Here is a 12,543-nt window from a genome sequence, read left to right as displayed (position 1 = left end):
ATTTGTCTGTGTGTGTGAGCGTGTGTGCGGGTGTGAATGCGCATGTGCTCCATGGAAGTACATCATGGGAATCAGTTCTCTTCTTCTATCATGAGGGTTCAAGGGATTGAACTCAGGTCATCAGGCTTGGTGGCAAGAACCTTTGGCCACTGAGCTATTTTGCTGGACATGCCAGGTGAGAACCTTTATTTGAGCATATAGTGGGGCTCCTGTGAGAGAATTTGCCATGGTGGAGCACTGCCTGGCCTTCTCAGCCCCATCTGGGAGGACTTCATTTTCCGACCCGCCAGGGCCCTGGGAACCTGTGAGCTTGGAATGGGCTTTTGGGCTTTAACAAAAATTCTCTTTTGGTGAGGTGGGGAGTGGCAAAGGCCTGGCCTGAGGAGTTTTGCAAGCTGAAACAATGGGTGACTTAGAGATAAGGAACAAGACTATTGTTGGAAAACCCAAGGATTCCTGAACAAGATCTCAGGGATCTTTGTCCAGTCACAGCAGGGGCGGCGCCAAGGATAACAAGCTGACTCCCTCTCTTAGGGTCAGGTGGTGTGGAGGACCAGAGAACTGGGAACCAGAGAGGCTGGAAAGAAAGGGCAGGCTGTAGAAGGACAGTAACGCAACCTGTAAAATCCAAGCTTTGGCTGAGGTTTGGTTCAGTGGCAGATGCTTCCGTATTAAACCCAAGGTCATGCAGAGCATCACCAACTCTGTGAAATGAATACTAAAACCAACAAAAAAGGAAAAAAAAAGTCAAGGCTCAGGGAGGGTAGGTAAATAACAATTTTTTTTTGATTGTATGTATGGTGTATGTGTATGTGTGGTGTGTGTGGTGTGTGTGGTGTATGTCTGTGGTGTGTGTCATGCAGGTGTTGTTGATGGTTATTAATATTTGTTATTGAGTTATTGTTAGTTAAACAGTGGTTATCCCTAAACCAGCTGCATACCTAAATCACCACACAGAGACTTGGATTATTGGGAGCCACTGGTCTGCTAGGCTGCTTTGGTATTTAGATCTCAGCGGAAAGACTGCTTTCAGCCTCGCCTTCACTGGAGTCGGTGAGAAGATGCCAAGTCCACCTCCTTTTGTTTGAGACAGGAGGTGGGATCTCTTGTCAGGGTCACGCCTTTTGTTTGACTTCCTTGTGAATTCATTTATTGTACTAAGGTGCTTTTGCTCTGACTTAAAAAGGAGTCTGGAATAAAACAAGGCATCTAGCATCTAGCTTCTACTAGAGCCTCTTGGAAAGGTCCCATGTATTATGTGTTGGTTTATTAATTTTTCTTTCAATCCTCATTCCTGACTCAAGAACCATTTGACTCTGCTGGCAGGCTCCTGCATAGGATGTATTTAATTAACCTAGAGCACAGTACTGGGCAATAATTACTCCATCCTAAACCTCCAAGCCCGCATAGCTTTCTCCCATTTAGATTTCCCACATTATACTTTCTTTTAGTCATATCTTAGGTCCGGTTCATCTCCCCTGGTGTTTCCAGGTCCTCTCCTCTCAGATCTCTCTTCTCGACCCTCCTCCCACTTGCTTCTTTCTCCTCCCCACTGGACCAGGATGTCCCACCCTCTTCTCTCCCTTGCTCAGCATTGGCTGGTTATTTTATTGGCAATACAGAGAACAAATGGTAAAGTAAGCATGTTTACACAAACTTGAGACTGGTGATGCTTAGAATAAGCATCACAATGCAATGTTGGGATTGAAACCAGACAGTGGGGTAGAGAACTCAGCATGTGAATGAACAATGGTAAACTTAGAACACAATACCAACAATGTATATTATGCGTTCAGATTTACACAGGCATCTTTTAAAAATCTATTTTATTGGGTTCTTATACCTCTACCTCCCTTCCAACCCTGTCCACCCAAATCCCTTCCAACCCCTCCACAATAGGTAGGAGAGAAAGAAGGTTAGAAAGGGGTGGAGGGTAAGGGGGTGGCAGTGCGTAGACCTCTATAGGTTACTTCCTACTGAATAGGGAAGTAGTTCCTTGGGGCAGGTCCAATCTTTGTCATCAGGATATCCAGCAGTCCAGCAAACCAACTGTAACAAACGTAGGAGCAGGATGAACCACCAGCAGCAGTAACCTCCTCCTCCTCCTCCTCCTTCTTCTTCAGAGCATCCCTGGCTCCTCTCGGGTTTATACCCTTTCAAGGGTCCCCAGAATTCCAAACATAAACTATCTGCAGCTGGCCAAACCATGCTCCTGCCAGAGCATGAGACAGTCATAGTTCACAGCTGTGGACAATCTGAAGCAACCTCATATTCCACACCTGGGATTAAAACAAAAACATATTCACCTAACATAACTGGGTTTTTTAATAAGCCAAAATGTTCACTACAGATTTATGTGTTTATTATTACATTTATGTGTTTACATGCCTTTCCACCAACAGAAGTGTGGAGGTTGGAGGACAGCTTGCAGGAGGTGGTTCTCTTCGTCCATTATGTAGGTCCCAGGGATTGAACTCATAAAGATTGGCAGAAAGCAGCTTTACTCGATAAGCCATCTTATATACCCATACAAATGAAGGCCAAGCATGGCCCGCACCTATAATGTCAGGATTCAGAAAGCGGAAGTCGGAGGATTAAGTTCTAAGTCATCCTTAGCTATTTAACAAATTCAAGGTTCCTCTGGGCTAGTGAAGTCCTGTCTCAAAAACAAATAAGCAAGCAAGTTTGTAACTGCACAGGAGTCTCTATAGGCTCTGAAGGTCCAGAGACATAGTTGGAGTCAGTTACTTATTCACTCTATGGACAAAGAATAGTAAACTGCAAAGAAGTTACTGAATTATGTAAGAGACCTAAAAGATAAGATTCTAGAAAGATCTGCACAGAATGTTCTTGATTTCAAGTTCTGTTTTAAGATTTATCTTTATTTCCGTGTACTGTCTTGTTTTGAGGTTCCCCAGTAGCCTGAACTGGTCATAAATTCACTAAGTAACCAAACAGTAAGCCTGGAAGTTGAACTCCTGATCCTTCTGCCTCAGTTTCCATAGCAAATGTGCATCACATCAAGCCTTAACTTCTCACCTTTGTTTATAACAGTTCTGTGATTGCATGTGGTGGCACATGCCTTTACTCTTAGCACTCAGGAGGCAAAATCTGGTAGATCTCTAGGAGTTTGTTGTGCCTGATTTGTGAGACCCCAAAGACCACCACCAGGAGTCGAGTCCATTGAAAAACACATGAGGATCTTTTTATTACAAGCTGCAACTTGGACTCACCCCCTCCCCCCACACCTCAGAAACAGTGAGAGCCGAGAGCCCTGTGCTCAAGTTAGTTGGGTGATTTAAAGATTCTGGTCCCTTCCAGCACGCCCAAAGCAGGGGGATTCCTGCCTGGCAAGCATCTATTGGTTGAAACACAAAAGGAGATGTTGCATTTTGAATTGATTGGCTACAGGAAAGCCCCCAAACCATTAATGGTCTGGCATCCCTTCCTAGGGGGATGGGCCAGTTTCCTAGCAACTATATAACTAGTGGGCAGGAAAGAATGCAGTAAAGCTAGTTCTTCCCCTCAAGGCATTAAGGTTAGTTCTTCCCAGAAGGTGGCTGGACCTATCTCCCTTTGCTGGCCTCTGTTCAGGCTTGTGCTTTAAACTTTAAAATAATAGCCACTGATTTTTAATCCTTTTGGTCTCTCAAGTTCAAGGCCAACCTGGTTTACATAACAAGTTCCAGGCCATGCAGGCATACACAGTGAGACCTTTTTGCTAAAAGTAAGTAAATAAATAAATACCAACAAAAAAAAGAATTCTGTGTCTTCATAGAGTTTTTATCCTTGAATAGGCAGAGGCAGGCAGATCCCTGTGAGTTCAAGACGAGCCTAGTTTACAAAGCAAGTTCCGGGACAGCCAGGGCTGTCTCAAAAAACAAAACAAAAACAGTTAAACACAGGGGCCTGTGAGGGCCGTTCTCATTCCAACCACCCCTGCCTCAGAGAAAAAGGCTTCTCTGCCAGACTTTGTTTATGCTTTGTTGGTACTAATTATACCACACTGCAACTGATTTCAAAGGTACAAGAATTAAAGGGTTATGTCTGAGATTTTTTCAGTAACACTGAACTTGTTTTTGGCCAGTTTTTGTTTGTTTGTTTGACACAGGGTCTTTCCATGTAGCTCTGGCTATCCTGGAACTCATTATGTGGACCAAACTGTCCTTTGAGCTCATACAGACTAGCCGGCCTCTGCTTGCAAATTAAGGAATTAATGGCAGGAGCCTCTGCTCCTTGCTTGTCTTTGTCAGTTTTAACTAACGAGTTTGTTATTTTTTAATTTTTAGTTTGTGATAATTGCATCGAATTTGTCACTTCAACTAACGTTTATTTATCTCACAGGCCTTGACTTCTAAAACGAACTGTTTTTAGCTGGGCATAAGTCAGTGATCACAGCACTTGGAAGGATCTCAAGGTTATCCTAAGCTACAGGGCTAGCAGGAGCCAGCCTGGGCCACATGAGACCCTGCCACATAAAATAAAAGTGAATAGGGTATTGTGTTTACAATCCCAACCCCCTCAAAAGAATAAATAAATAATGTGGGCATGGTGGCACACGCCTTTAATTTCAACACCCCGGGAGACAGAGGTGGGCAGATCTCTGTGAGGCCAGCCTGATCTACAGAGGCTGTTCCAGGATAGCCAGGGCTACACAGAGAAGCCCTGTCTAAAACAAACAAACCAACAAAAATAAATAAATATAAATTTTAATTTTGATAATGCAAAGCTTGCTTGAAGAGGTGGCGTCTGCTCCTCTGAACCCTCCTATTGTTTGAAGGGACGAGGCTTTTGTTTTGAGTTAGGGCAGTGGTTTTCAACCTTCCTAATGTTGTGACCCTTAAATACGGTTCCTCATGTTGTGGTGACTCCCAGCCATAAAATTATTTCGTTGCTACTTCAAAACCATAAGTTTGCTACTGGTATAAATCATAATGTAAATATTTTTGGAGATAGTGGGTTGCCAAAGGGGTCCCGACCCACAGGTTGAGGACCACTGAGATAGGGTCTCACTATGTAGCCTTGGATGGCCTAGAGCTCGCTATGTAGACCAAGTTAGTCTCTGACTCATGGAACTCTTGCCTGCCTCTGCCTCCCCAGTGGTAGGATTAAAGTCATGTACCACCATAGCAGGACAGTTTTTGTTTTTTGCTGCCTTACAGATTTTGCAAGTTTTCAGAGACAGAATAAACGGAGGCAAAACAGAGGTGGCTTTCTGTCATGTATCTAGTGCATTTGGCCAAAAGATGTAAGAGACTAGAGGATAAAGTTATGCTCAGTTAAAATGAGCTCAGCACTGTGGCACATTGCTAAAATTCCAGCATTTGGGAGTCTGAGTCAGGAGCACCCCTTCAAGCTGATGACCAGCCTGAACTACTTGATGAGTTCAAGGTCAGCCTGGGATACATATTGAGACCTTGTTTCAAAAATCAGAACAACAGGGCTGGGGAAATAGCTCAGCTTTGCCTTACAAGTGTGAGGACTGAGCTGGCTCCCAGAGTCCACATAGATAAAAGATGTTCACTGTGGCAAAGATGTACACTGTTTTTGCTGGTATTAGGGAGATAGGTGGTTCCCGGGAGCCCACTGCCCAGACAGCCTAGCCTACTTGCCAAGCTCTAGAGCACCGAGAGACCCTGCTTCAGAAAAAGAAAGAAAGAAAATCAAAAGGTGGCCAGCTCTTGAGAAATGACACCAGTGATGGCTATCTCTGCTGGCAAAGTTACTGCATGTAGAATCAACTAAAACTCAACCAGCTTGCGTGCCTGTGAGGGATTTTCTTGACTGGAGTAGTTGAGTTGGGAAGGCCCACCCTGAGTCTGGGCCACACCTCTGGCGGCAGTCCACGTAAAAGGACACAGAAGAAGGAAGATTTTGCTTTTTGCCTATTTGTCCTCGCTCTTGCTGGCAGGTTCATCTATCCTGCTGCTGAGACAGTGTGTTACCTGTGTTAGAACTAACTTCTTTGGGATCCTGACATAAACGGAAGACAAGCTGCTATGGTGGTTTCAATGAGAATGGCCCACGTAGGATCATGTTTTCGAGTATTTGTTTTTCAGCTAGTAGACTGTTTAGGAAGGATGAGGAGGTATGGCCTTGTTGGAGAAGATAGGAAGCCGGGGGAGGGGGCTGAAGTTTTAAAAGTCCACACCAGGCCAGGTCTCTCTCCCTGCGGATCAGAAGTGAGCTCTCAAGCCACACTCTAGTGCGTGCCATCTGGCTGCCACCGCGATCCCTGCTGCGATGGTCATGCAGTAACCCTATGAAACTTAGCAAGCCCCCCGTTAACTGCTTTCTTTTATGAATTGCCTTGTTCACAGTGTTCCACCACAGCGATGGTAACCCTAACTAAGACAGCAGCTCTCTGGGAATCCCCCAGGACCCCAGCACCTGACTGCCAAGACATCTAGCCCCGGGGAAATGAACAACTGGAGTCTCGGCCTTTCTGCTTTGAGAAAGCCACTGTGGGACGGGCTACAGCTGTAACTGAATCTCAGAAGTCATGTGTAAGTTCTATCAGTTTTGTTCCTTTAGAGAACCCCGAGAAATACGGCACCTGGCGTCGTCTGCTGGTCTCCACATATGTGTGCACACGCATGCACCTCGGCACATAGACAGAAAACAGAGACTAAGAATCACAAGGGCAAAAATGACCATGCACCCAGTTCTGTGTTTGCCACCTCCCTTTCAAAAGGGGAAACAAACCTGGAAGGCTTAAGTTATTTTTGCCATGACCCTGAAGTAAATAGGGGAAAGGCAGGATTTGAATCCCCTAACAGTCACCTTCTGGGTGGAATTGGGTAGGTGAAAAGTGGAGTGAAGGCTTATCGGGGATACAGCTGCACAAATATAAGAAGGAAATGAATACAGAGTTGAGAAAATACCCATCAACACAGATGTAAAAATACTTTGTGTCCCCAGCACGCAGCAATCACACACAGAGGAATGTGATAATGATTGTTGATGTGAATTTCTTTTTCTTTTCCTTTTTTAAAGACTTATTTATTATTATTTATACGGTATTCTGTCTGCATGTATGCATGCAGGCCTGAAGAGGGCTCCAGATCTCATTATAGATGGCTGTGAGCCACCATGTGGTTGCTGGGAATTGAACTCAGGACCTTTGGAAGAACAGGCAGTGCTCTTAACCTCTGAGTCATCCCTCAGAGGTTAAGCCTCAATGTGAATTTCTTAATGCCAGAGTAATTTTGTGTGCAGAAAATACTATTTTGATGCTGTTTTATTTTATTACATTTATTGTGGTTACAAGTTTAAAAGTCTTATTTTTTATTTATGTGTATGTCTGTCTGTGTATTTATATGCTACCTGTGTGGGTGTCTAAAGAGACCAGAGGAGGGTGCTGGATCCCCTGGAGCTGGAGTTATAGGCAATTGTGGTCTTCCCACAGGTTGTGCTGGGAACCAAACTTGGGTCCTCTGGACAAGTAGCAAGTGCTCTTAACCACTGAACCATTTCTCTAGCCCCACAAGTTTTATTTTTTAGGTTACAAGTTTAGCAGCATGCTTATTTAGATTTAAATTTTATTTTACTTATCTTTTGAGTGTGTGTGTGTGTGTGTGTTGCTTTAAATGAGAATGGCCTCCACAGGCTCACATATTTGAATGCTGGGTCCCTGGGTGGGTGGAACTGTTTGGGAAGGATTAGGAGGTGTGGCCTTTTGGGAGGAGGTATGTCACTTGGGGTGGGCTTTGAGGTTTCAAAAGCTGACAACATTCCCAGTAGGTTCTCTATGCCTTGCAGTTCTGGAATAAGAGGAGCTCTTAGCTACTGCTCTAGCACCATTCCTGCTTGCCTGCTGCCATTTCTCCCTACCAAGATGATCCCAAACTGTAAGCCCAATAGAATCTTCTTTTTCTGTAAGTTGCCTTAGTTAAGGTGTCTTATCAAAGAGATAGAAAAGTAACTAAGACAGAAGTTGGTACCTAATACAGCATTGAGACCATGCTGGCTTCCAGCTTCTGCTTTTGCCTCCTGAACGCTGAGATTATGAGTGTTTCAGTTCTCACAATGCCATGCTCTAGCTTCACAAATGTTGTAAATCTTAAATTCTGTTGCCAAACGTTGGGCATAGTGGCATAAGTCTTTAATTCCAGGACTTGCAAGGCAGAGGCAGGTGGATCTCTTTGAGTTTGAGGTCATCCTGGTCTACGGAGTGAGTTCCAGAACAGCCAGAGCTACATAATGAGGCTGTCTCAAAAACAAAACAAAACAAACAGAAAAAAATTTCTGTTGTACTCCAATACTGTATACTAGCACACTGTAACTTAAAATCATCTATCAAATTAAACAGTTAAAGAACAATGCAAGTGACTATTCCGTAGAGGCAAATTCTTGTAAACATTACTTGAACACAGACTTGAAATGTGCCCAGATTCCTTAAAACAATACAGTGACAGCGTAGGCTTGAACTGTATAAAGATCACATCCTCAATTCTCAGCCTCTAGTGATAAGTGCTCTCACAGTAAAGTTTTTGTATTGTTTTCTTAAGAACGTCTCTATATGGCCAGGTGGCCCATGCCTTTAATCCCAGCATTCATACAAAGTGAGTCCAGGAGAGCCAAGGCTTTGTTATACAAAGAAGCCCTGTCTTAAAAAACCAACCCACCAACCAACCAACCCCCCAAAACAAAAAATGAAAAACAACAACAACAAAAAAACATTTTTATGGTCATTTTTATCAGCAAACTGTTTACTTAAAAACGTGTACTTGGGCTGGAAGAACAGACAGTGCTCTTAACCACTGAGCCATCTTCGGCCCCCAGCAGGCTGTCCTTTTTTCTAGCTTTATTCATTTTATGTTTTTTGAGACAGGGTCTTTCTATCTAGCCCTGGCTTTCCTGGAATCGCCTCTATAGACCAGGCTGGCCTTGGATTCACAGAAATGTACCTGCCTCTGCCTCCTGAGTGCTGAAATTAAAGGTGTGCACACCAGGCCCAGTCTGTCTGTCTTTCTTTTTTATTCTTTTTCTTTCTTTCTTTTTTCTTTTTGGTTTTCATGACAAGGTTTCTTGTCTGGCCTCTAATGCACAGAGATATATCTGCCTGCCTCTGCCCCCCTCTGTGCTAAGTTAAAGGCATGCACCACCATGCCCGGCTCAGGCCCAGTGTTTCTTAGCTACAATAGAGTGCAAACTTTTCTGGCTTTCACTGATACTTTAACAAGAATATCACAGCCTTTAAAAGGTGGCTGTAACAGTTCCTTGAATTCAGGTTGTAAATTATGATTCTTCACCCAGAAAAGTGATGCAGTTGCCACACTGCTGAATTAGACCAAAACACACTTCTTAATTTAAGATTTGTTTATTTTATTTTATGTGATGGGTATTTTACTTGCATGGCTGTGTATGTACTGTGTTGGTGCCCACCTTGGTTCTGTTGTTAATTTAGGATTTGTTTATTTTTTTTTTAGGTCTACACAGCGAGCTCCATCAAACACAGAACTCACGTTCTTGGTTAGTCTGGACTTAGCAGGCACTCAGGATCTCAGATATATCGTATTTTGTTTTCCGGGCAATGAATGTCACTCAGACAAGGATGTGAAGGTAACAAAAGCAAGCAATGGTTGCATACGTTATCGCTTAGGTGCAATTTTAGGTCAGAGATACAAGCCCAAGATAAGACATTGGTAAATTTTGTTCAGCACATTAGTGTAGCTGTGGAATACAGACACGGACATTTCCTGGAGGCTCCTAGATGGTACCAGGTTTTCTCTTCTTTCTTCTCTTTCTTTCTTTTCTTTTCTTTTTTCTTTTTTTTGTACTTAGATTTATTCTTTTTATTTAATTAATGTTTTGCCTGTTTCTATGTATGTGCACCAAGTGGGTGCCTGGACAGAAGAGGCCCGTGAACTGGAGTTATAGGCAGGTGGGAGCTGCGGCGTGAGTGCTGGGAACCAGGTCCACCTGTAAGGGCAAAAAGTGCTAGTAACGCTGGGCCATCTGCCCAGTCCGAACCATTGAGGTAACCCAAGCACACAGGTGGGTGAGATCCAGCCCAAATGGTCTTTAGGAAATGTGCATTTTTTTTTTTTTTTTAAGAAATTACAGAGAAGTTAAAAACATTTTTTAGAGCAGTCACAGGCCCTCCATCGAGATCCCGCTGTTAACACCGAGTAACGCCTGTCTGATCTCGACCTCCCCCATCCTGATTCCTCCTCACCGCTGGCTAGAAAGACCTACCCTCTGGGTGGCTGTTCCCCCTTTCCCGCAAGAGGCCCGCAGCGGCGCGGGGCGGGGGCGGCGGGCGCGCAGGGCGGGGCGGGGCGCTGCGTGCGCCGGACGCGGGGCTGCGCTCCTCGGGTGCGCTCCTGGCCGCTCGCCGCCGCCGCCGCCGCGCCTTGAGTCAGCAAACTCCGCGGAGCTCCCGGCCCGGCGCTGCCGCCCAGGACCGCGCGTGAGTAAGCGGAGCCGCAGGGAGGGAGCCGGGCGGCGGGCGCCGCGGCCGCTCCAGCACCAGCTCAGCCCGGCCGGGGACCAGGAGATGCTGGCGAGGGCGGGATCCCCATCCCCGGGACCCCCGAATGCGAGGCCGGCCACCTTTGAGTTTAGAGGTTGGGAGGGGCAGACAGGGAAGCAGAAAAGGTGTTTTTTTTTTTTTTTTTTTTTTTTTTTTTTTCTTCCCTTCATGGGATTGTGGGATTGATGGAAAAGGCCGCGGAGGAAACCCACGCCGATGATGTTCGGGTTTGATGACACGGGGAAGCAACAGCCTGCTTATCGGTTTTGGACGCATCACACTTTGCTAAAATTACAGGGATTGTTAAGGGGACGGTCACGCGATGTCTGTTTCCGCAAGCCACAAGCGCGTGGAGAGAGATGAATTAGAAACTGAGAGCAGAGGGAGGTTTTGCGTGATCTCCATCAACCCTTTCATTTTGCGACCGGGAAACCAAGGTCCGGGAGGGTGGAGCGGCAGGCACCCGGTGGGAGGGGTGGGTGAAAATCCCTCTCGTCCTGGGAGTGGGCTTTGTGGGCGTGGCCGGAAGGGGGCTGGGCGTATTAGGGGACTCCTCCAACCATTGGCCCATCTCTGGGCTAGGTTGAGGAGTCCTCATGACTTCGCTTGATTCCTGGCCCCAAGGCAAGGATGCTACCGGGACCGTCATTCTGGTCTCACCCGACCTCTCCGTGTCTCCCTCCTTTCTGGTCCTGGGAATGGAGCCATGGTCTTGAGCATGTTATCAGGCACCTTACCACTGAGCTGCACCCCAGCCCGCGTTTACTTATTTTTAAAGGAGTAGCCGTAGAGTTGAGAGTGACCGACTTCCGAAGAACGACATAAATGTCGATATATTTAGAAGGGACTGTGTGGAGACGTGAAGGACTTCATTAGCAGCTACTTCTAGTTAACCGACCATCCACCTGGGTTCTTCTGCCCGTGCATTCTTGGTTACAGAAGTGGGCCCAACTGGTACAGAGAGGTGTGCCGGTGATGGTCGGGTGGGGTCACGGTCTCTGGGCCGTCATGCTTTTCTCTCCACTGCTCCGGGCTTCCTTCTATATCGCTTCTACGAAGACCTTCCGAGATCGGTGTCTGGAAAGCAGAAATAAGGACCGTCCTTCTTTTCAACATGCTAGTTATTAAAGCCTTTCTGTTCCGCTAGGGCACTCCTCTAGCTAGAGCATGCTTGCTCTCATTTTTTTTTCAGCCCTGGCAAGGCACTACTTTCATTCTGAGTTAAGCCCTTGGGGGAATTGGTTTCTCTTTCCTCTTTTAGTATCAGGGCTGTGATGTAACAATCAGTTGTGAAAGGCAGATTACTGCTTGAGAATAGGGTCCAGCCTATAAAAAAAAAAGGCCTTGGTTAAGGTGATGGGAGACAGAGTCCCCCAGATTTTTAGGGCCGTTATCACCAAAGGTCTTTTTCTTAGTAATGGAATAGGCATGAGTTAACTCGGAGGCTCTCCGTACGTTGTTCCAGCCGGAGGCTGTATAGGACTATGCATTAGCTATATAGGACTGTGCAGATAGCCACAGCTTTTGGTTTCGACCCTTCTGAGTTGAAATCCGGTGCCCTTGTTTGCTTGTTAAATTATTGCTGACAGAGTCAGGCATGGTGGTGTGTGTCTGTAATCCTAACACTTGGGAGGTGCAAGCAAGTGGATCAGGTGTTTGAGGCCATCCGTAGCCTCATGCGTTTTGTCTCAAAAATAACAAAACAGCTGTCCTGGAATATGTAGATCCGTTTGCCTCTGCCTCCCCAATGCTGAGATTAAATGTGTCACCATGATAGCCCGATTCTCTCTCTGTTTTCTCTTTTGAGAAGTGTCTCCTATAGTGCAGGCTGGTCTCTAACTTGCAGTGGGCTCCTGATTTTCCCACCTGCTTCGATCACAGACATGAACTGCTATAAAATACAGATGAGGATGGCCTTGAACTCTCAAATGCTGGGATTACAGGCTGTGCTACCACCCGCCCATTGAAAGGGGGTTTTTCTGGCCATTGATGGTGCCGTACACCTTTAATTCCAGCACTCAGGAGACAGAGGCAGGAGGGTGTCTGAGGTCAACCTGGTCTACAGA

General features: G+C 45.7%; 1 protein-coding gene across 1 annotated transcript in view; it reads left to right on the top strand.

Moving 5' to 3' along the window:
- The first annotated feature begins 10,267 nt into the window (after window positions 1-10,267).
- The window catches only part of Snx10 (sorting nexin 10), a 61,621-nt gene continuing 59,345 nt past the window's right edge, over window positions 10,268-12,543 (top strand). The window contains exon 1 of the mRNA XM_021632773.2: window positions 10,268-10,414. The gene's annotated coding sequence lies outside the window, so the exon portion shown is untranslated. The remainder of the gene's footprint in view (window positions 10,415-12,543) is intronic.

The sequence above is a fragment of the Meriones unguiculatus genome, chromosome 3, assembly GCF_030254825.1.
Source record: "Meriones unguiculatus strain TT.TT164.6M chromosome 3, Bangor_MerUng_6.1, whole genome shotgun sequence".
Classification (NCBI taxonomy): Eukaryota; Metazoa; Chordata; class Mammalia; order Rodentia; family Muridae; genus Meriones; species Meriones unguiculatus.
Note: the sequence above shows the minus strand (reverse complement) of the source record. Positions and strands in the feature narration are given on the sequence as shown.